The 22,579-nt window shown below is 42.0% G+C and overlaps 1 pseudogene; it reads right to left on the bottom strand.

The window, feature by feature from the left end:
- Nucleotides 1–480: 480 nt before the first annotated feature.
- LOC115186518 (zinc finger protein 180-like) lies at nucleotides 481–13,510 on the bottom strand (annotated as a pseudogene).
- Between the last annotated feature and the right edge of the window lie 9,069 nt (nucleotides 13,511–22,579).

Below are 22,579 nucleotides of genomic sequence, written 5' to 3'. Positions count from 1 at the left end.
TAATCATATTACTTGTATTATTTAAACAAGCACCTTATAAACTGCACAAGCACCAAAAATGCTGTTGTTTTGACAAGTAGCAATAAATCACTGATATCGATTAGGGGGGAAATCAGGTTGTACGTGATGTTGAAACTAACAACTAAACAAAAACACATGGAAATGGGAGATATATTTTACCTCACTGATTAGAGGACAACCTGCAGAAGACAGTCAGCTACATTTTGGAGTGATGCATTTAAATGTAGGGGTCGCTAAACAAAGGAACACAACACTTATTTGTCATAACTCATCGATATCATGTTAAAATCATTTGTGTGACAGGAGGGAGATGAAGTTGCACGTCCTGTTAAAACGAACAGCTCAAAAAGCACACGGAATCTGGGAATAATGTGTACATCCCTGGTTAGAGGACAATTTGTAGAAAGCAGCTAGCTACATTTTGAAGTGTTGCATTTTGATTCAAGTGCGTCACCAACATCACCCACATTGATCACAGCTAGGAGATTTCTCTCCTGTGTGTGTTCTCTGATGTGATACTAGGCTGGTTAGCCAAGAAAATCTTGTCCCACATTGACTACAGCTATATTGTTTCTCTCCTGTGTGTGTTCTCTGGTGTATAGTGAGATAGCTAGACGTAGAAAAACTCTTCCCACATTGAGTACAGCTATATGGTTTCTCTCCTGTGTGTGTTCTCTGGTGTATAGTGAGATAGCTAGACGTAGAAAAACTATTCCCACATTGGTTACAGCTATAAGGTTTCTCTCCTGTGTGTGTTCTCTGGTGTATAGTGAGATGTAGAAAAACTATTCCCACATTGGTTACAGCTATAAGGTTTCTCTCCTGTGTGTGTTCTCTGGTGTAGAGTCAGAGAGCCAGATGTAGTAAAACTCTTCCCACATTGATTACAGCTATAAGGTTTCTCTCCTGTGTGTACTCGCTGGTGTTTAGTCAGATGGGAAGATGAAATATAAGTCTTCCCACATTGATCACAGCTATAAGGTTTCTCTCCTGTGTGTGTTCTCTGGTGTATTATCAGGCTGTCTGGCCGAGTAAAACTCTTCCCACATTGATTACAGCTATAAGGTTTCTCTCCTGTGTGTACTAGCTGGTGTCTACTCAGATGGCAAGATGAAATATAAGCCTTCCCACATTGATCACAGCTATAAGGTTTCTCTCCTGTGTGTGTTCTCTGGTGTGATAACAGGTTGCTTGACTGAGTAAAACTCTTCCCACATTGATCACAGCTATAAGGTTTCTCTCCTGTGTGTGTTCTCTGGTGTGATAACAGGTTGCTTGACTGAGTAAAACTCTTCCCACATTGAGTACAGCTGTACAGTTTCTCTCCAGTGTGAATTCTCAGGTGTAACTTTAGTGCTTTTAAACTTGAGTAACTCTTCCCACAATCAAAACAGTGGTGAGATTTCTCTCCTGTGTGTGTTCGCTGGTGTATTTTAAGTTCTGATGAAGATTTGCAATGTTTTCCACAGTCAGAGCAGCAGATAGATTTCTTCCCTGTGGGTCTCTGCTGGTGTTTCTTGAGGTGATAGAATCTGGACAGACTCTTCTCTGACTCATTAGCATCATGATGTTGAGGCTCCCCAGAGGATCCATGATAGTCACGTCTCTCTCCTGTGTGAACAAGTCAGACAGATAGTTAAAGGCTCACAAGAGCAGAAATCCACTGAAAAAGGTGATGCCAACAGCGTAGCCATGATACTGTACAACAATTGAAGTCTGTAATGAATGTTAAATAAAGTGACAATTGTCTTAAGACAGTCAAGTCAGCAACAATAGTCATATTTAGTCTTGTTTTCACATTAGTAGTAACTAGAAATAAGTAAAAGGTGTTGAACTCCTAAGCAGTGTGCCAGGCGACTTTTGTTCTCAAATATAGGCACCTTTTTGTGTTTGCTAAAATTGCGACAAGGGCGATGCGCATACAATTTGATTGCAGAAACTCCTCCCTGCTAATGCAGAAACCGCTAGTTATGGATGTAGTATATCTGCCTGGAGCAAAAATGGTGAGCAAGTGGCCTAAGCTGTGCCATTAGAGATCTGGGTTCGAGTCCAAGCTTTGTTGCAGCCGGCCGCGATCGGGAGGCCCATGGGGCGACGCACAATTGGCCCACCGTCGTCCAGGTTAGGGGAGGGTTTGGCCGGCAGGAATATTCTTGTCTCATCGCGAATTAGCGTCTCCTGTGGCGGGCTGGGCGCAGTGCACGCTGATACGGTTGCCAGGTGTACGGTGTTTCCTCCGACACATTGGTGCTGCTGGCTTCCGGGTTGGATGGGCATTGTGTCAAGAAGCAGCGTGGCTAGGTTGGGTTGTGTTTCGGATTACGCATGGCTCTCGACCTTCGCCTCTCCAGAGTCCGTATGGGAGTTGCAGCGATGAGACAAGACTGTAAGTACCAATTGGGGAGAAAAAAGGGGTGAAAAAATATAGATATTTAAAAAATGGTGAGCAAAGATTAGTTTTCACAATGTATTCTGAATATTACAGCACTAGATCAGGATGCTACTCAAGGAAACTCACATTAAGTTCTGTGTCTATTCACTAATTCACCACCGTGGGGAAAACTCAGGGGAGTTCTCATAGGCTGACAGCAAATAAAGCCTCCATTTCCAGGTTGATTATGATTATTATTATCTATTGACACTACTTTGGATTATAATTGTAAGGCTCGTTTGAATGTCCTGATTTAATATAATGTTTGTGTTATTGTCGAAAATGTACTACTTTATATTTAAAAACGACTTCAACCAGTAAAATGATCATTGGCTAGGTTTCCATCAGCCTGACAATGAGGTTTTGTCCACTAAGTGCATGCCAAAATGGTCTATAATCTCACCTAACAATAACATAGACCTACTGTAGGACCCATAACTTCACCTAACAATAGCATAGACCTACTGTAGGACCCATAACTTCACCTAACAACAACATAGACCTACTGTAGGACCCATAACTTCACCTAACAATAACATAGACCTACTGTAGGACCCATAACTTCACCTAACAACAACAGACCTACTGTAGGACCCATAACTTCACCTAACAATAACATAGACCTACTGTAGGACCCATAACTTCACCTAACAACAACATAGACCTACTGTAGGACCCATAACTTCACCTAACAATAACATAGACCTACTGTAGGACCCATAACTTCACCTAACAATAACACAGACCTACTGTAGGACCCATAACAACAACATAGACCTACTGTAGGACCCATAACTTCACCTAACAACAACATAGACCTAGGACTATATATTTAATATTTCAGGTGAAACAAGGAAACTAAAATGTCTTTGTCATGACATTTCATAACCTGATAATTTTGTGAATAATCCCACTAGGCTACTCTGTAATGTGTTGTCATTCTAAATGTCCTGAATAAAGGAAAATAGCTCTGTGTGTTGTGCAATAGCCTATCCATCAAGGAACAGTTCTCTACACATTATGAGCTAAGTATCTCCGTTTCCAAACAGACTAACGAGACCCTACAGTAAATCAAGCAGACAATAACACTTTATAAACATCAATTTGTTAGGGATGTTGGATCCAACATGGAGCACAGCATAACTTTCTTTACCAGAGTAATGAATGAAGAATCACTTTTGTTGTTGTTGCATGTCGTGATGTTTGTCATGTGACTGTCATTCAGAAAATGATTTCCTGGATCAGCTGATGATAGTTGAACATGTGACTGTAACTAAACAGCTTCAGTATTAAGTATTATGTGTAATTATTTAAGAACCGCATTAATGACAGTATCCATTTGGGTGTCAATAAAGTTAAGGTGACTCTCGGTTAGAACCATTGGATTTAGCAAACTCTGAAATGATTTATGAGTATAACTACTGTTCCCTGAAGGAGGGAAACTAGGTACAACATACTATTAAATCCGTGCCTCTCTGGAAGCTCCGCCTTCCACAGGTGATGACCGTGAGGCTCGGATTTATTCCTTAAATTTAATACCGCTCTTCACCGACCCAGGAAGGGGTGGTGCCAAACAGGTGTTGTACCTCGTTTCCCTCCTTCAGGGAAGTGTAATTATAATCAAAGTTACACTCCCTTTCAGTCAGTCAACTTCAGTACAACATGCTATGGGGAAATACAATCATTCCCCATGCCGACCCAAACAGATACTAAATGAAACGGCCCCTGGCAGACCACCCAGACCTGACCCCGCAAGATGAGTCAGTTGTCAATTTATTAATTGTCTTTTGTTTGAAACTCCTGTCAATGTTGAGTAAGGACGGGCACCTGATTACACATATAGAAGTAGGATTAATCTACCTGGCCTGTACACAAATGTAGGCCTATAAATGTGCCCATTTGGGGATGTCTGATAGTATTTCAACCTGGTCGAGAATAATTTTTATTTTATTAATACACGTGGGTGGTGTTTATATATGGAAAAATACACATTAGAAATTTTCAACCAATCGATTGGTAGAAACAAAATTAGACTCTTGGTTGGCCAAGATTTATTTTAGTTGGGGACAGCACTAGAAAATGATTTTGGGGCTCCCGTATGGTGCAGCGGTCTAAGGCACTGCATTTCAGTGCTTGAGGCGTCACTACAGACCCTGGTTCGAATCCTAGCTGTATCCCAACCGGCCGTGATTGGGAGTCCCATAGGGAGACGCACAATTGGCCAAGCGTTGTCCGTCATTGTAAAAAATAATTTGTTCTTAACTGACTTGTCTAGTTAAATAAAGGTTACATTTGAAAAATGTAATAAAACATAGAGCATTCAGAAAGTTCAGACCCCTTCCCCTTTTCCACATTTTGTTAAATTACAGCTTTATTCAAATGTTTAATGCCCATCCAAGAGACTGTCGACCAATCATGTTCACATTGTCATGCTGTGACACGCAGTTCCTAAAATACACGTTATAAACTAAGCTAATTGTCCCAAAATCCCTTTTAAAAAGTCAGGGTACGAGTGAGAAACCGTCAAGGCACCAACTTTGAGAAGGTTCTAAAACAAAGGTTTCAAACCAATTCATTAATGTTATTGAATCATATAAATGTTATTGAATCTAGGTATGTTTCACCCCTAATGTAATTGAATCTAGGTATACAGTTGAAGTCGGAAGTTTACATACACATTAGCCAAATACATTTAAACTCAGTTTCTCACAATTCCTAACATTTAATCAGAGTGGAAATTCTTCCCTGTCTTAGGTCAAGTAGGATCACCACTTTATTTTAAGAATGTGAAATGTCAGAATAATAGTAGAGAGAATGATTTATTTTAGCTTTTATTTCTTTCATCACATTCCCAGTGGGTCAGAAGTTTACATACACTCAATTAGCATTTGGTAGCATTGCCTTTAAATTGTTTAACTTGGGTCAAACATTTTGGGTAGCCTCCCACAAGCATCCCACAATAAGTTGGGTGAATTTTGTCCCATTCCTCCTGACAGAGTTGGTGTAACTGAGTCAGGTTTGTAGGTCTCCTTGCTCGTACACGCTTTTTCAGATCTGCCCACAAATGTTCTATAGGATTGAGGTCAGGGCTTTGTGATGGCCACTCCAATACCTTGACTTTGTTGTCCTTAAGCCATTTTGCCACAACTTTGGAAGTATGCTTGGGGTCATTGTCCATATGGAAGACTCACTTGCAACCAAGCTTTAACTTCCTGACGGATGTCTTGAGATATTGCTTCAATATATCGACATACTTTTCCTTCCTCATGATGCCATCTATTTTGTGAACTGCACTAGTCCCTATTGCAGCAAAGCACCCCCACAATATGATGCTGCCACCCCTGTGCTTCACAGTTGGGATGGTGTTCTTCGGCTTGCAAGCCTCCCCCTTTTCCCTCCAAACATAACGATGGTCATTATGGCCAAACAGTTCTATTTTTGTATAATCAGACCAGATGACGTTTTTTCAAAATATACGATCTTTGTCCCCATAAAAAAAGCAAACCGTAGTCTGGCTTTTTTTATGGCAGTTTTGGAGCAGTGGCTTCTTCCTTGGTGAGCGGCCTTTCAGATATAGGACTCGTTTTACTTTGGATATAGATACTTTTGTACCTGTTTCCTCCAGCATCTTCACAAGGTCCTTTGCTGTTGTTCTGGGATTGATTTGCTCTTTTCGCACCAAAGTACGTTAATCTCTAGGAGACAGAACGCGTCTCTATCCTGAGCGGTATGACAGCTGCGTGGTCCCATGGTGTTTATACTTGCGTACTATTGTTTGTACAGATGAACGTGGTACCTTCAGGCGTTTGGAAATTGCTCCCAAGGATGACCCAGACTGAGGTCTTGGCTGATTTATTTTGATATTCCCATGATGTCAAGCAAAGAGGCACCGAGTTTGAAGGTATGCCTTGAAACACATCCACAGGTACACCTCCAATTGACTCAAATGATGTCAATTAGCCTATCAGAAGCTTCTAAAGCCATGGCATAATTCTCTGGAATTCTCCAAGATGTTCAAAGGCACAGTCAACTTAGTGTATGTAAACTTCAAACCCACTGGAATTGTGATTCAGTGAATTATAAGTGAAATAATCTGTCTGTAAACAACTGTTGAAAAAATTACTTTTGTCCTGCACAAAGTAGATGTCCTAACCGACTTGCCAAAATTACAGTTAGTTAACAAGAAATGTGTGGAGTGGTTGAAAAACGAGTTTTAATGACACCAACATAAGTGTATGTAAACTTCCAATTTGACAACAATTTGACCCCCACAGCAAATCTTAACTGCCAATTATAGAATATACTATATAGCCTTGAAATCAGGTTAAAACTATAATTTTGACCTCATGGGCTGCCAGTCCTTGTATTTATAGTGTAGTCAATTCAGGCGGTAGCCCTGAGCTGGACTCAAACCTGGGTCCAGCAACTGTCAAGCCAACACCTGTTACACCAAGATGTCTGAACTTCTTGACGAGGTCGCTAGGTTTTGGATTAAGGTTGATACAATAGCTTCCTCTATGAATGTGAGAGTGGTTACATTTCTCCAGCCCCCATCCCTCAACTGTTTACCAAACCAAGTCTCTAGGCAGCCATTTTGTTTCTGTTTAAAACTAGGTTGCCCCTTTAAACAAGCCACACAACAATCAATCTGCAGTTCATACAATAACAAAGCTGTAATTCCATCACTGTCTTGGTAATAAGATGATGATGGGTCTGGAGAAATGTAACTACTCTCAAATTCATAGACAGACCTATGGATGCAAGGACTGACCGTCCATGATATCAACATAGTGTTAACCATGTTGAGGCTATACAGTGTTGGTTTACATTTCTAAACATTGGAGTAGAAAAAAAGCTTATTTGGGGTTCTGATGGGGTACAACAGCTGAACTAAGCTCATGAGGCATGTGTTATATTCTTCAAGAATCAATGGCTATAAATAAATAATTTAAAAGTCACAATATGGATGTAGCTATTGCAGATTTCCCCTTTAACACCACACATCAGTTCAACAACTGCAACGTTTGTGCCTCTGTTTTTAAGACAGTACTTACTAGTGTTAATCAGGGAACGGTTTCTCAAAACCATCTTATGGCGGAGTTCACCATTAGAACCATTGGACGCCTTAAGATGCGTTTGGGAAACCGGGACCAGATATCCAGTTTCCTCCTCTTCTTCCACCTCCTCTATGGATGTAACAGCCATCTCCCTCTCCTCCTCTTTCACTCCATAAACTGCATCCTCCTCTTCTTTTACTGTAACATCCTCCTCTTCTTTCACTCTGAACACGTATTTTTCTTCTTTCACAGTAACGGCCTCACCCTCTACTTCTTGTTTTACTGTGATGTTCTCTTCTTTAACAGGAGGAGAGTAGCTCAGTAACCGCATGGTCGGGATGTTAGCTAGCTAGGCTAATGCTAACTTAACCAGCCCGCTAGCTGACTAATAACAACAACACCGTAAATATGAAATTAAATCTGATAACTAACTAGACGACAGAAGTGGGTTTAAAACACAGAGGCTAATATACACTATCGCGTCTAAAGAGCTTTATTGGTTCGGCTATTTTGTCTAGCAAGCTACCGTGGTGTCTGACTAACTGTTGTTGCTGTTGAAAGAAGAGTTCCGTCCACTACATTACACGTCACACCAACAGCATTGCATTAAATTCCCAGACCGCCATCTGTTGACTGGAGTGGGTAACGCAGTTGAGTAAAATGTTTATTTTATTTTCTGACAAAAAGTTAAAGTGTAGGAAGCGTTCGTTTTTACTCACCAGTGTAACAACACAGTGTGGTTAAAGACTTAGTAACTTAGTTGTAGTCACGATATGGTTGCCTATAAGTACAAACAGTTATGTTTTTGCGTTGTTACATATTTCTTAACTTATTACCGGATATCTTCTAAACTACCTACAATGCAGTATTTCTCAACGTCATATGGAGGATCTACTCTGTGCTGCAGAGTTTGTATGCCAGCTCGGTATCTAGCTCCAGCTTGTCAACGTCAGCCACACCTCATGCTTTCATATACTGTGTGGTCGTGATATCTAGTGGGAACGCATTAGCACGGTAGACTCTGCTGCCTTGTTGTCAGTAGGGATGTTGTGTTTGATACCGGAGCTACGAGGCCTGCGTCCAAATCGCTAAGCAGTAAACTTCAAAGCAGTGTACCGATGCCTGTATCACTTTATCAGCAGCATGTCATCAATGGCGTCTGAAGCTTCATTTCATCAAACAACCACCTGATTGGTTTGGTATTGGGCTTGTTCGACATTGCAGGCGACTGCCGACTGACTGATCTACAAATTCCCTGTTGCTGCTGTTGAAAGAAGCGTTCCGTCCACTACATATACACGTCACAATAGCATCGCCTTAAAGCCCCACATGATGTATTGTTACACCATGTAGGAGCAGTATAGACCTAGTCTGTTCATTATATACATCTACATGATGTATTGTTACACCATGTAGGAGCAGTATAGACCTAGTCTGTTCATTATATACATCTACATGATGTATTGTTACACCATGTAGGAGCAGTATAGACCTAGTCTGTTCATTATATACATCTACATGATGTATTGTTAGACCATGTAGGAGCAGTATAGACCTAGTCTGTTCATTATATACATCTACATGATGTATTGTTACACCATGTAGGAGCAGTATAGACCTAGTCTGTTCATTATATACATCTACATGATGTATTGTTACACCATGTAGGAGCAGTATAGACCTAGTCTGTTCATTATATACATCTACATGATGTATTGTTACACCATGTAGGAGCAGTATAGACCTAGTCTGTTCATTATATACATCTACGTGATGTATTGTTACACCATGTAGGAGCAGTATAGACCTAGTCTGTTCATTATATACATCTACATGATGTATTGTTACACCATGTAGGAGCAGTATAGACCTAGTCTGTTCATTATATACATCTACATGATGTATTGTTACACCATGTAGGAGCAGTATAGACCTAGTCTGTTCATTATATACATCTACATGATGTATTGTTACACCAACACAAAAAAAGGAAATTATATTATTTTATACTAATACAATTGCTCAGAGAAAGAGATTTAGTGTAACATGTAATTCTCAAAAGGTAGGGGTCTGAATTATTGCTACCCATGTTTTCAATACTCCAGCACCCTCCCCTTTGGAGGATAATGACACTGAAATGTTTAATGAGATTGGAGAACACATTGGGTGGGATCTTAGACCATTCCTCCATACAGAATCTCCCCATGTCCTTGATTTATTTAGTCTGCGCTTGTGGACTGCCCTGGTCAATTCAAACCACAGGTTTTCAATGGAGTTCAAGTCTGAAGACTGAGATGGCCATTGAAAATGCTGATTTTGTGCCCAATTAACCATTTCTTCGTGGATGTTGATGTGTCTTGCTGTAAGATCCACTTATGGCCAAGTTTCAGCCTCCGAGCAGAGAGGTAACCAGGTTTTGGGCTAAAATATCCTGGTAGTGGGTAAAGTTTATTTATTTATTTTATACAGTAATTTTTGCTCATCTTTATCAAGGGTATCAATAACTAGGTGCTTATTTTGATATCTAGTTATTTGACTGAATCAGAAATACAGATGTGGAGTAGATGTAGAGTTTGTTTTAAATTATCATTAAAAAAATCTGAACTAATCAAACACTTTTTGCTCTTTGTACGTGTTGATATAATATTCATATTTAATGAAGAGAAAAAAACGTTTCCCTAAACTGCTTTATAATATTATAATTCAATGAAGAAGAAAAATAGTTTTCCCTCCTCAACGCCGTTTCCTCCCTCCAGACAGCAGATGGCGATATGTGTCTTTCAGGCGATGTTTCTAGTGTGACGTATAATCTAGTGGACGGAACGCTTCTTCAACAACTGCAGCCACCTCGGTAGCTCGCTAGCCAACAAAGTCGGAACATTCAAGCTCTTTAGACAATTTCGTGGTTTATTTTCTACTATGATTTAAACATACTTATGTGGAAACAACTAGCTACCCCATTTAATTTCATATTTACATTGTAGGTCAACTAGCTGGCTGGTTAAGTTAGCACTAGTCTAGTCGCTAATGCTAACTAGCTATTATCCCCGACCATGAGTTCACTAAGCTACTCTCCTCCTGCTAAAGAGGAGGCCTGCTGGACGGAGAAAGAGGGAGTGTGGCTGAACGTTGTCGTGAAAGAGGAGAAGGAAGAGGAGGATGTCACAGTAAAACAAGAAGTAGAGGGTGAGGCTGTTACAGTGAAAGATGAAGAGAAAGACGTTACAGAGAAAGAAGAGGAAGCGTTCAGAGTGAAAGAGGAGGAGGATGTTACTGTGAAAGAAGAAGAGAAAGACGTTACAGAGAAAGAAGAGAAAGACGCCTTCAGAGTGAAAGAGGAGGAGGATGTTACTGTGAAAGAAGAGGAGGAAGATGCAGTTTTTGGAGTGGAGGATGAAGTGAAAGAAGATTTAGACGTGTTTGGAATGAAGGATGAAGAGGGGGAGATTACTGTCACATTAGAGGAGGACGAAGAAGAGAAGACTGGAGATCTGATTAACACCAGTAAATACAGTGAGTACTATCTTATAAAGCAGGGACATTGATCTGTTTAACACCAGTAAATACAGTGAGTACTATCTAATAAAACAGGGACATTGATCTGATTAACACCAGTAAATACAGTGAGTACTTACTATAAAACAGGGACATTGATCTGATTAACACCAGTAAATACAGTGAGTACTATCTAATAAAACAGGGACATTGATCTGATTAACACCAGTAAATACAGTGAGGACTATCAAATAAAACAGGGACATTGATCTGATTAACACCAGTAAATACAGTGAGTACTATCTAATAAAACAGGGACATTGATCTGATTAACACCAGTAAATAGAGTGAGTACTATCTTATAAAACAGGGACATTGATCTGATTAACACCAGTAAATACAGTGAGTACTATCTTATAAAACAGGGACATTGATCTGATTAACACCAGTAAATACAGTGAGTACTATCTTATAAAACAGGGACATTGATCTGATTAACACCAGTAAATACAGTGAGGACTATCTTATAAAACAGGGACATTGATCTGATTAACACCAGTAAATACAGTGAGTACTATCTTATAAAACAGGGACATTGATCTGATTAACACCAGTAAATACAGTGAGTATTATCTTATAAAACAAGGACATTGATCTGATTAACACCAGTAAATACAGTGAGTACTTTCTATAAAACAGGGACATTGATCTTTTTTTTTTTAAATTAAAATTTATTTCACCTTTATTTAACCAGGTAGGCAAGTTGAGAACAAGTTCTCATTTACAATTGCGACCTGGCCAAGATAAAGCAAAGCAGTTCGACAACATACAACAACACAGAGTTACACATGGAGTAAAACAAACATACAGTCAATAATACAGTAGAAAAATAAGTCTATATACAATGTGAGCAAATGAGGTGAGATAAGGGAGGACCAAAAAGGCAGTGGTGGAGAAGTAAATACAATATAGCAAGTAAAACACTGGAATGGTAGATTTGCAGTGGAAGAAAGTGCAAAGTAGAAATATAAATAATGGGGTGCAAAGGAGAAAAATAAATAAATACAGTAGGGGAAGAGGTAGTTGTTTGGGCTACATTATAGATGGGCTATGTACAGGTGCAGTGATCTGTGAGCTGCTCTGACAGCTGGTGCTTAAAGCTAGTGAGGGAGAAGTGTTTCCAGTTTCAGAGATTTTTGTAGTTCGTTCCAGTCATTGGCAGCAGAGAACTGGAAGGAGAGGCGGCCGAAGGGGGAATTGGCTTTGGGGGTGACCAGAGATATACCTGCTGGAGCGCGTGCTACAGATGGGTGCTGCTATGGTGACCAGCGAGCTGAGATAAGGGGCAACTTTACCTAGCAGGGTCTTGTAGATGACCTGGAGCCAGTGGGTTTGGCGACGAGTATGAAGCAAGGGCCAGCCAACGAGAGCGTACAGGTCGCAGTGGTGGGTAGTATATGGGGCTTTGGTGACAAAACGGATGGCACTGTGATAGAGTGCATCCAATTTATTGAGTAGGGTATTCTAGGCTATTTTGTAAATGACATCGCCAAAGTCGAGGATCGGTAGGATGGTCAGTTTTATGAGGGTATGTTTGGCAGCATGAGTGAAAGATGCTTTGTTGCGAAATAGGAAGCCAATTCTTGATTTAACTTTGGATTGGAGATGTTTGACAGTCTAACCAGACAGTTGTCCACATATTCTAAGTCAGAACCGTCCAGAGTAGTGATGCTGGACGGGCGGGCAGGTGCAGGCAGCGATCGGTTGAAGAGCATGCATTTAGTTTTACTTGTATTTAAATAATCATGCCCCTTACAAAAAATGTAGAACTAAGAACAGATATAGCCCTTGGTTCACTCCAGACCTGACTGCCCTCCACCAGCACAAAAACATCCTGTGGCGTACTGCACTAGCATCGAATCGTCCCTGAGATATGCAACTTTTCAGAGAAGTCAGGAACCAATACACACAGTCAGTTAGGAAAGCAAAGGCTAGCTTTTTCAAACAGAAATTTGCATCCTGTAGCTCTAACTCCAAAAAGTTCTGGGACACTAAAGTCCATGGAGAATAAGAGCACCTCATCCCAGCTGCCCACTGCACTGAGGCTAGGAAACACTTTCGCCACCGATAACTCCAACATAATCGAGAATTTCAATAAGCGTTTCTCTACGGCTGGCCATGCTTTCCTCCTGGCTACCCCAACCCCGGCCAACAGCTCCGCAGCTACTTGCCCAAGCCTCCCCAGCTTCTCCTTCACCCAAATCCAGATAGCTGATGTCCTGAAAGAGCTGCAAAACCTGGACCCGTACAAATCAGCTGGGCTAGACAATCTGGACACTCTCTTTCTAAAATGATCTGCCGCCATTGTGGCAACCCCTATTACTAGTCTGTTCAACCTCTCTTTCGTATCGTCTGAGATTCCTAAAGATTGGAAAGCTGCCGCGGTCATCCCCCTCTTCAACGGGGGTGACACTCTAGACCCAAACTGTTACAGACCTGTATCCATCATGCCCTGCCTTTCTAAAGTCTTCAAAAGCCAAGTTAACAAACAGATCACTGACCATTTCGAATCCCACCGTATCTTCTCCGCTGTGCAATCCGGTTTCCGAGCTGTACTAAACGATATCATAACCACCATCGATAAAAGACAGTACTGTGCAGCCGTCTTCATCGACCTGGCCAAGGCTTTCGACTCTGTCAATCACCGTATTCTTATTGGCAGACTCATCAGCCGAAAAGAACGACCGAACAATCAACAACCGATCGCTGCCTACACCCGCCCGACTAGCATCACTGCTCTGGACGGTTCTGACTTAGAATATGTGGACAGCTATAAATACCTAGGTGTCTGGTTAGACTATAAACTCTCCTTCCAGACTAATATTAAAATATTAAGCATCTCCAATCCAAAATTAAATCTAGAACCGGCTTCCTATTTCGCAACAAAGCCTCTTTCACTCACGCTGCCAAACATACCCTCGTAAAACTGACTTTCCTACCGATCCTTAACGTTGGCGAAGTCATTTACAGAATAGCCTCCAACACTATACTCAGCAAACTGGATGCAGTCTATCACAGTGCCATCCGTTTTGTCACTAATGCCCCATATACCACCCACCACTGCAACCTGTATGCTCTTGTCGGCTGGCCCTCGCTACATACATATTCGTCGCCAAACCCACTGGCTCCAGGTCATCTATAAGTCTTTGCTAGGTAAAGCTCTGCCTTAACTCAGCTCACTGGTCACCATAGCAACACCCACTCATAGCACGCACTCCAGGAGGTATATCTCACTGGTCATCCCCAAAGCCAACACCTCTTTGGCCACCTTTCCTTCCAGTTCTCTGCTGCCAATGACTGGAACGAATTGCAAAAATTGCTGACTTTGGAGACTTATATCTCCCTCACTAACTTTAAGCATCAGCTATCTGAGCAGCTTACCGATCGCTGCAGCTGTTCACAGCCCATCTGTAAATAGCCCATCCAATTACCTACCTCATCCCCATGTTTTTATTTACTTTTTTTGCTCTTTTGCACACCAGTATTTCTGCTTGCACATCATCATCATCTGCACATCCATCACTTCAGTGTTAATTTGTTAAATTGTAATTACTTTGCTACTATGGCTTATTTATTGCCTTATCCTCCTTACTCCATTTGCACACACTGTATATAGATTTTTCTATTGTTATTGACTGTACGTTTGTTTATCCCACGTGTAACTCTGTTGTTTTTGTCGCACTGCTTTGCTTTATCTTGGCCAGGTCGCATTTGTAAATGAGAACTTGTTCTCGACTGGCCACCTGGTTAAATAAAGGTGAAATAAAAAATTAAATCTTAACTTTATTGACAACACCCAAATGGATACTGTCATTAACCTCTCTAGGACCGGCGGGACGAATTCGTCCCACTTACGTAACAGCCAGTTGAATCTTGTGGCGCGATTTTCAAATACCTTAGAAATGCTATTACTTCAATTTCTCAAACATATGACTATTTTACAGCATTTTAAAGACAAGACTCTCGTTAATCTAACCACACTGTCCGATTTCAAAAAGGCTTTACAACGAAAGCAAAACATTAGATTATGTCAGCAGAGTACCCAGCCAGAAATAATCAGACACCCATTTTTCAAGCTAGCATATAATGTCACAAAAACCCAGAAGACAGCTAAATGCAGCACTAACCTTTGATGATCTTCATCAGATGACACACCTAGGACATTATGTTATACAATACATGCATGTTTTGTTCAATCAAGTTCATATTTATATCAAAAAACAGCTTTTTTACGTTGGCATGTGACGTTCAGAACTAGCATACCCCCCGCAAACCTCCGGTGAATTTACTAAATTACTCACGATAAACGTTCACAAAAAACATAACAATTATTTTAAGAATTATAGATACAGAACTCCTCTATGCACTCGATATGTCCGATTTTAAAATAGCTTTTCGGTGAAAGCACATTTTACAATATTCTCAGTAGATAGCCTGGCATCACAGGGCTAGCTATTTAGACACCCAGCAAGTTTAGCCTTCACCAAACTCCGATTTACTATTAGAAAAGTTTGATTACCTTTGATGTTCTTCGTCAGAATGCACTCCCAGGACTTCTACTTCAATAACAAATGTTGGTTTGGTCCCAAATAATCCATAGTTATGTTCCAACAGCGGCGTTTTGTTCGTGCGTTCAGGAATTATATCTGAATGGTAAATAAGGGTCATGCGCACGGCGCATTTCGTGACAAAAGATTTCTAAATATTTCATTACCGTACTTCGAAGCATGTCAACCGCTGTTTAAAATCAATTTTTATGCCATTTTTCTCGTAAAAAAGCGATAATATTCCGACCGGGAATCTGCAATTAGGTAAACAGCCGAAAGAAAATATATCACTGGGTCGACTCGGGCACGCGCCTAATTCCTTTGTCCTCTGATCGGCCACTTGGCAAAGGCGATAATGTGTTTCAGCCTGGGGCTGCCTCGACATCGTTCAGCTTTTTCCCGGGCTCTGAGAGCCTATGGGAGCCGTAGGAAGTGTCACGTTACAGCTAAGATCCTGACTCTTCAATAAACAGGCAAGAACAACAACACCTTGTCAGACAGGCCACTTCCTGCATGAAATCTTCTCAGGTTTTTCTCACAGACACCATTCAAACAGTTTTAGAAACTTTAGGGTGTTTTCTATCCAAAGCCAATAATTATATGCTTATTCTAGTTACTGGGCAGGAGTAGTAACCAGATTAAATCGGGTACGTTTTTTTATCCGGCCGTGCAAATACTGCCCCCTATCCCCAACAGGTTAATCATCTGTCTGACTTTGTTGTTCACACAGGAGAGAGACGGGACTATCGTGGATCCTCTGGGGAGCCTCAACAACCTCATGCTGCTGAAGAGGCAGAGAAGAGTCTCTCCAGATCAGAACACCTCATTAAACACCTGCAAAGACCCACAGGGAAGAGAACTCACTGCTGCTCTGATTGTGGGAAGAGATTCACCTCATCAGGCATTAAAATTCATCAGAGAACACACACAGGAGAGAAACCTTACAGCTGTGATCAATGTGGGAAGAGTTTTACTACATCTGGCTCTCTGAATCTACACCAGAGAACACACACAGGAGAGAAACTTATAGCTGTGATCAATGTGGGAAGAGTTTTGGTCAATCTTGCCATCTGACTCAACACCAGAGAATACACACAGGAGAGAAACCTTATAGCTGTGATCAATGTGGGAAGAGTTTTGGCCAATCTTGCCATCTGACATTACACCAGAGAACACACACAGGAGAGAAACCTTATAGCTGTGATCAATGTGGGAAGAATTTTTGTCAATCTGGCAATCTGACAGTGCACCAGAGAACACACACAGCGGAGTAAACTTATAGCTGTGATCAATGTGGGAAGAGTTTTGGTCAATCTTGCCAGCTGACATTACACCAGAGAACACACTGTATTGTATATATACAATAAATGTATTGGAGATGAGTTTTGTTTGGGCTCGTTCCAAGGGGACGAGAGTTCTAGAAGCTAGTGAGTTTTAGGATTCTATAGAAAGGATAAAAAAGTATGATTGTATATTATTATTTAGAAATACGTGTAGCCAGTAGACACCATGTTTATATTGTAGAAGGTGAAGCTTTGTAGATGATTATGTGAAATGGAAGTTGTAGAGATACTCTGAATGATCGGCTATGAAAAGCCAACTGACATTTACTCCTGAGGTGCTGACCTGTTGCACCCTCGACAACCACTGTGATTATTATTATTTGACCCTGCTGGTCATCTATGAACATTTGAACATCTTGGCCATGTTGTTATAATCTCCACCCGGCACAGCCAGAAGAGGACTGGCCACCCCTCATAGCCTGGTTTCTTCCTTGGTTTTGGCCTTTCTAGGGAGTTTTTCCTAGCCACCGTGCTTCTACGCCTGCATTGCTTGCTGTTTGGGGTTTTAGGCTGGGTTTCTGTACAGCACTTTGAGATATCAGCTGATGTAAAAAGGGCTTTATAAATACATTTGATTGATTGATTGTACAACTGAATGCATTCAACTGAAATGTGTCTTGGGTGCACTGATTGGTGTCACCTCGTTAGTCAGTATGTGTTACACCTGTGCTGGCTTGTCCATCTCGTTAGTGGGAAGGTGTTTCACCTGAGCTGGTCCAGGTTCTATTTAAGAGTGTCTGGCCCAGTGCTCCAGTTGTCTTGATAGATGTGGAGAGTCAACACCTTTAGTTGCTCCACCTTTTTTGTTTACTTCCTGTCTTTAAGTTTGGTGTGGGTTTTTCTTTTGTTTTCCTCTTCTTGGGCAGATTTAGTGGGTCTCAGGGTGGGTGTCTTTTAGGTCCCAGTTGTTGTTTCTTGTCAACTTTCAGTGTCCCTAACTTACATTTTGGGTTGGATATTGCATCCAATTAACATTTGAATCAATGGCATTTCCTTAGGGTGCTCATTAGTCTTTCAGTTTAGTCTTCTGTTTTTTATCCTCTTATGTTTGTTGTGTACAAAATATTTCTGTTTATTTTCAATGTTTTTTAAAGTCTTTTCCTGTGAAGCCATTTTGTTGCATCCATGTATGAAATGTGCTGTATGAATCAAGCTTGATTTTATTTGAACATATAATAAAACAAATGAACCCAATGACTGACCAATCAACAGACTCTTGGTCCCTCTTAGTATGAAAAACAGTATCAATCCCACTTTTCCAGCCTGCTGAAGGCGTGGTGGAGTGGTAAACACTCTCAAAGTAATGGAATATGGAGCATCTATGGCCTCAGTTACACCTGGCACTTAAATGTGACTAATGTCATCCGATCACTCCAAGCTGCATTAGGTTCAGATCTACCAGGATGGGCCTTTGACATCGTCTGGATGCAGCCAGGCCACCAAACATGCATAAGCAATGTAAAGAGATGGGGTGAATGACTGGGGAAAAGTACATTTTACACAAATGACCTTCATAATATCAAAGAACAAATGTGTGTGCCTGAGGGGAAATTAACTTTCATACAGCCAAAAGGGTTGAGAAATTACACCAATATCAGTGGACAATTTGCACTGATGTAAATAAACATGGATTATGGAACATATTCCCCTTTGCTGACGTGATGAACCGCTAAGGGAACATAAATATTTACCATCTAAACCATGTGTGACCTCTCACCTCTCTGGCTGTAGAAGTGTTCTTCCTAACCAGTCCCTCAACAGCTCTCTGACTGAGCTCCACCCTCACTGGGTCTTCAGAGGAGAGGAAGGCTGAGGAGGGATGGAAGGATGAATGGATCAGTCAGTCAATAAAGTGTAGAGCTGCTGTCTATGCTGTCTGACAAAATCACTATTTTAGTAGTTAATTAAAGTAAATAAGGCTTTATGACTGCTGAAGACCAACTATCAATCACTTAGATCATGTATTTTCAGGTAGAGATACATCCTTGGGACGTCCCTAGCCCATTAAAGTTAACATTTAAAATGGTTAAGGTTAGGGTTTAGGGTAGGGATGTCCCAAGGATCCCAGATAGCATTGACCATTGTGCATTGTGCATTCTTCTGTCTCTTTTACATAGCAGGTGATGGGTTCAGACTTCTGAACTTGAAAATATTAAATATCCTTATTTTGTGAAATTGAATGAAACAATAATGTATGTTGATGCTAATATGATGTACAATATTCCATGATGTTTCTATATGATAACAATAGAGTAATATATTTAATATGATGTACAATATTCCATGATGTTTCTATATGATAACAATACAGTAATATATTTAATATGATGTACAATATTCCATGATGTTTCTATATGATAACAATAGAGTAAAATATTGAATATGTCATATACTCTTTTTTAACAGTTTCAATAATTAATTTTAATTAACTTAATCATTATGATTCAACGTCTCACCTCATACTGTATTGGAGCAGCAGCAGCTGACTGCCCAGTTCAACATCAGTTCACCGTCTCACCTCATACTGTATTGGAGCAGCAGCAGCTGACTGCCCAGTTCAACATCAGTTCACCGTCTCACCTCATACTGTATTGGAGCAGCAGCAGCTGACTGCCCGGTTCAACATCAGTTCACCGTCTCACCTCATACTGTATTGGAGCAGCAGCAGCTGACTGCCCAGTTCAACATCAGTTCACCTTCTCACCTCATACTGTATTGGAGCAGCAGCAGCTGACTGCCCAGTTCAACATCAGTTCACCGTCTCACCTCATACTGTATTGGAGCAGCAGCAGCTGACTTGATCGTTGATGCTAATCATCATGTTTGAATCTGAGAGTAAATAGAGCCGACTACACTCTAAAAATGAAGGGTTCAACAGGAGTTGTTCTCAGATCCCCTAAGAACCGTAGGGTTCTTGGTCAATGAAAAACAGCCCCAAAAGGTTCTTCAAAGAACTTGTTAGAAGGTGGGTTCATCGAGGAACCTCCGTTGTTGCTGGACTTCTTCCGGGAACTTCGCAATTACAACTGAAAACGCTGGTGACAAGTTTGGATGCGACAACAGTTAAAAAGGTTAAGTTGGGTTGATGTTTGGCTCTGAATATGTCTCGAAATCATTTATTATAATAATATAACATACTAATAATGAATAATGAAGACAATGATGGTTTTCTGTGAATATCTTCCATAACGTTACTATAGTTAATGAACGTAAATATTAGAAAGCCGGGTTTGACCGTCGGCGTTGTATGAGCTACAGTACAGTACCGTTAGCTAGCTAGTTAACGTTATGTCCTAACTAGGCACAACTAGGTTTGGATTATTTCCTCAACTATATTCTTTCCCATATATTGTATATCGTTTCCATTAAGCCAACATGGCTTTACACTCATTAATGTGAGTTTCCAATCTAGAGCAGTTCTCACTTTTGTGGTAATGACCTAGCTAACGTTAGTTAGTTAGTTAGTTAGTTAGTTAACGAAGCTATCTAAGGACGGTGACCTGTCCAGACGAGATGTTACAACGTACTGAATCGTCAATGGAGGTCTTCCTCTTTATATAGCCTGCTACAGCATGCCATACTATTAACTCACAAGGGGCATAACGTTACATGGACAATACTGTCCCATTTTGGAAACATTACATTTACAATACAATGCCATTTTGGAAACGTTACATGTACAATACTATCCCATTTAGGAAACGTTACATGTACAATACTATCCCATTTAGGAAACGTTACATGTACAATACTATCCCATTTTGGTAACATTACATGTACAATACTATCCCATTTTGGAATTGTTAGGGCTGTATGGCAGTACTGTTACTGTATGGCAGTACTGTATTGGCTAGTGCTTTCTCCAATATGTTATTCCATTTTACATTATATTATTTGTCGATGCCATTTATCTTTCAATATTTATTTAATATATATATATATATTAATGCATGTAAGACTATTCTTTCACACATTTTCTCTTTCTTTGAAATTGTTATAGGACAGAACATGGACACAATGCAATTGGGATCAAGAAGAAGGTACAGATATGTTGTAGGACAGCTGCATTTGAAGTGTACATTTAACCTACATAGCAGTCAATACAAACATAGAACATCACCCAAAACACCCAAAACAAACACTCCCTGCCACGCCCTGACCAAACTACAATAACAAATAACCCCTTTTACTGGTCAGGACGTGACAGCACCCTCCCCCCCAAAGGTGCAGACCCCGAAATGCACCTCAAACAAAAAAAAACCACAAAAACAACCCCAAACTTAAAGGGAGGGAAGGGAGGGTGGCCACCGTCAAGGACGGTTCCTGTGCTACACCCCCCCTTCCCAATCCTCCCCCCACGGAGGTGGCTCTGGGCGTAGCTCCCGTTCCGTAGACTCTAGGCTGGGGAGCGTCGCTGGAGACTCCTGGCTGGGGAGCGTCGCTGCAGACACCTGGCTGGGGAGCATCTCTGCCGGCTCCGGACTGTAGGCCGTCTCTGCCGGCTCCGGACTGTAGGCCGTCTCTGCCGGCTCCGGACTGTAGGCCGTCTCTGCCGGCTCCGGACTGTAGGCCGTCTCTGCCGGCTCCGGACTGTAGGCCGTCTCTGCCGGCTCCGGACTGTAGGCCGTCTCTGCCGGCTCCGGACTGTAGGCCGTCTCTGCCGGCTCCGGACTGTAGGCCGTCTCTGCAGGCTCCGGACTGTAGGCCGTCTCTGCAGGCTCCGGACTGTAGGCCGTCTCTGCAGGCTCCGGACTGTAGGCCGTCTCTGCAGGCTCCGGACTGTAGGCCGTCTCTGCAGGCTCCGGACTGTAAACTGTCGCCGGAAGCTCCGGGCGGGGAACTGTTGCCGGAAGCTCCGAACGGGGAACTATCGCCGGAAGCTCTGGACGGGGAACTGTCGCCAGAAACTCTGGACGGGGAACTGTCGCGGGAAGCTCTGGACGGGGAACTGTCGCCGGAAGCTCTGGACGGGGAATGCGCACTGGAGGCCTGATGCGTGGGGCTGGCTTTGGAGGCGCCAGACTAGTAACACGCACCACAGGGCTAGTGCGAGGAGCAGAAACAGGACGTACTGGACTGAGCAGGCGCACTGGAGGCCTGATGCGTGGGAATGGCTTTGGAGGCGCCGGGCTAGTGCGAGGAGCAGGAACAGGACATACTGGACTGGGCAGGCGCACTGGAGGCCTGATGCGTGGGACTGGCTTTGGAGGCGCCAGACTAGTGACACGCACCTCAGGGCTAGTGCGAGGAGCAGGAACAGGACGTACTGGGCTATGGAGGCGTACCGGAGATCTGGAGCTCAGGGCTGGCACACACCGTCCTGGCTGGATGGTCACTATAGCCCGGCACGGGCAGAGCGCTGGCACAGGGCGAACTGGGCTGTGCTGGGGAATGATGGCTGCCGTGCGTAGAGCAGGCGCAGGGTAGGCTGGACCTAGGAGACGCACTGGTGGCCAGATGTGCTGTGCCGGCGCACTTCTCCCTGGCTGAGTGCCAACTCTAGCACGGCAATGCTGAGGAGCCCGTATCGACCGCACCGGGCTATAGCTGCGCACTGGCGACACAGTGCGTAACTCAGCATAACAGGGTGCCTGCTTGATCCGTCGCTCCCCATAATAAGCACGA

The sequence above is a fragment of the Salmo trutta genome, unplaced genomic scaffold (assembly GCF_901001165.1).
Source record: "Salmo trutta unplaced genomic scaffold, fSalTru1.1, whole genome shotgun sequence".
Taxonomy (NCBI): domain Eukaryota; kingdom Metazoa; phylum Chordata; class Actinopteri; order Salmoniformes; family Salmonidae; genus Salmo; species Salmo trutta.
Note: the sequence above shows the minus strand (reverse complement) of the source record. Positions and strands in the feature narration are given on the sequence as shown.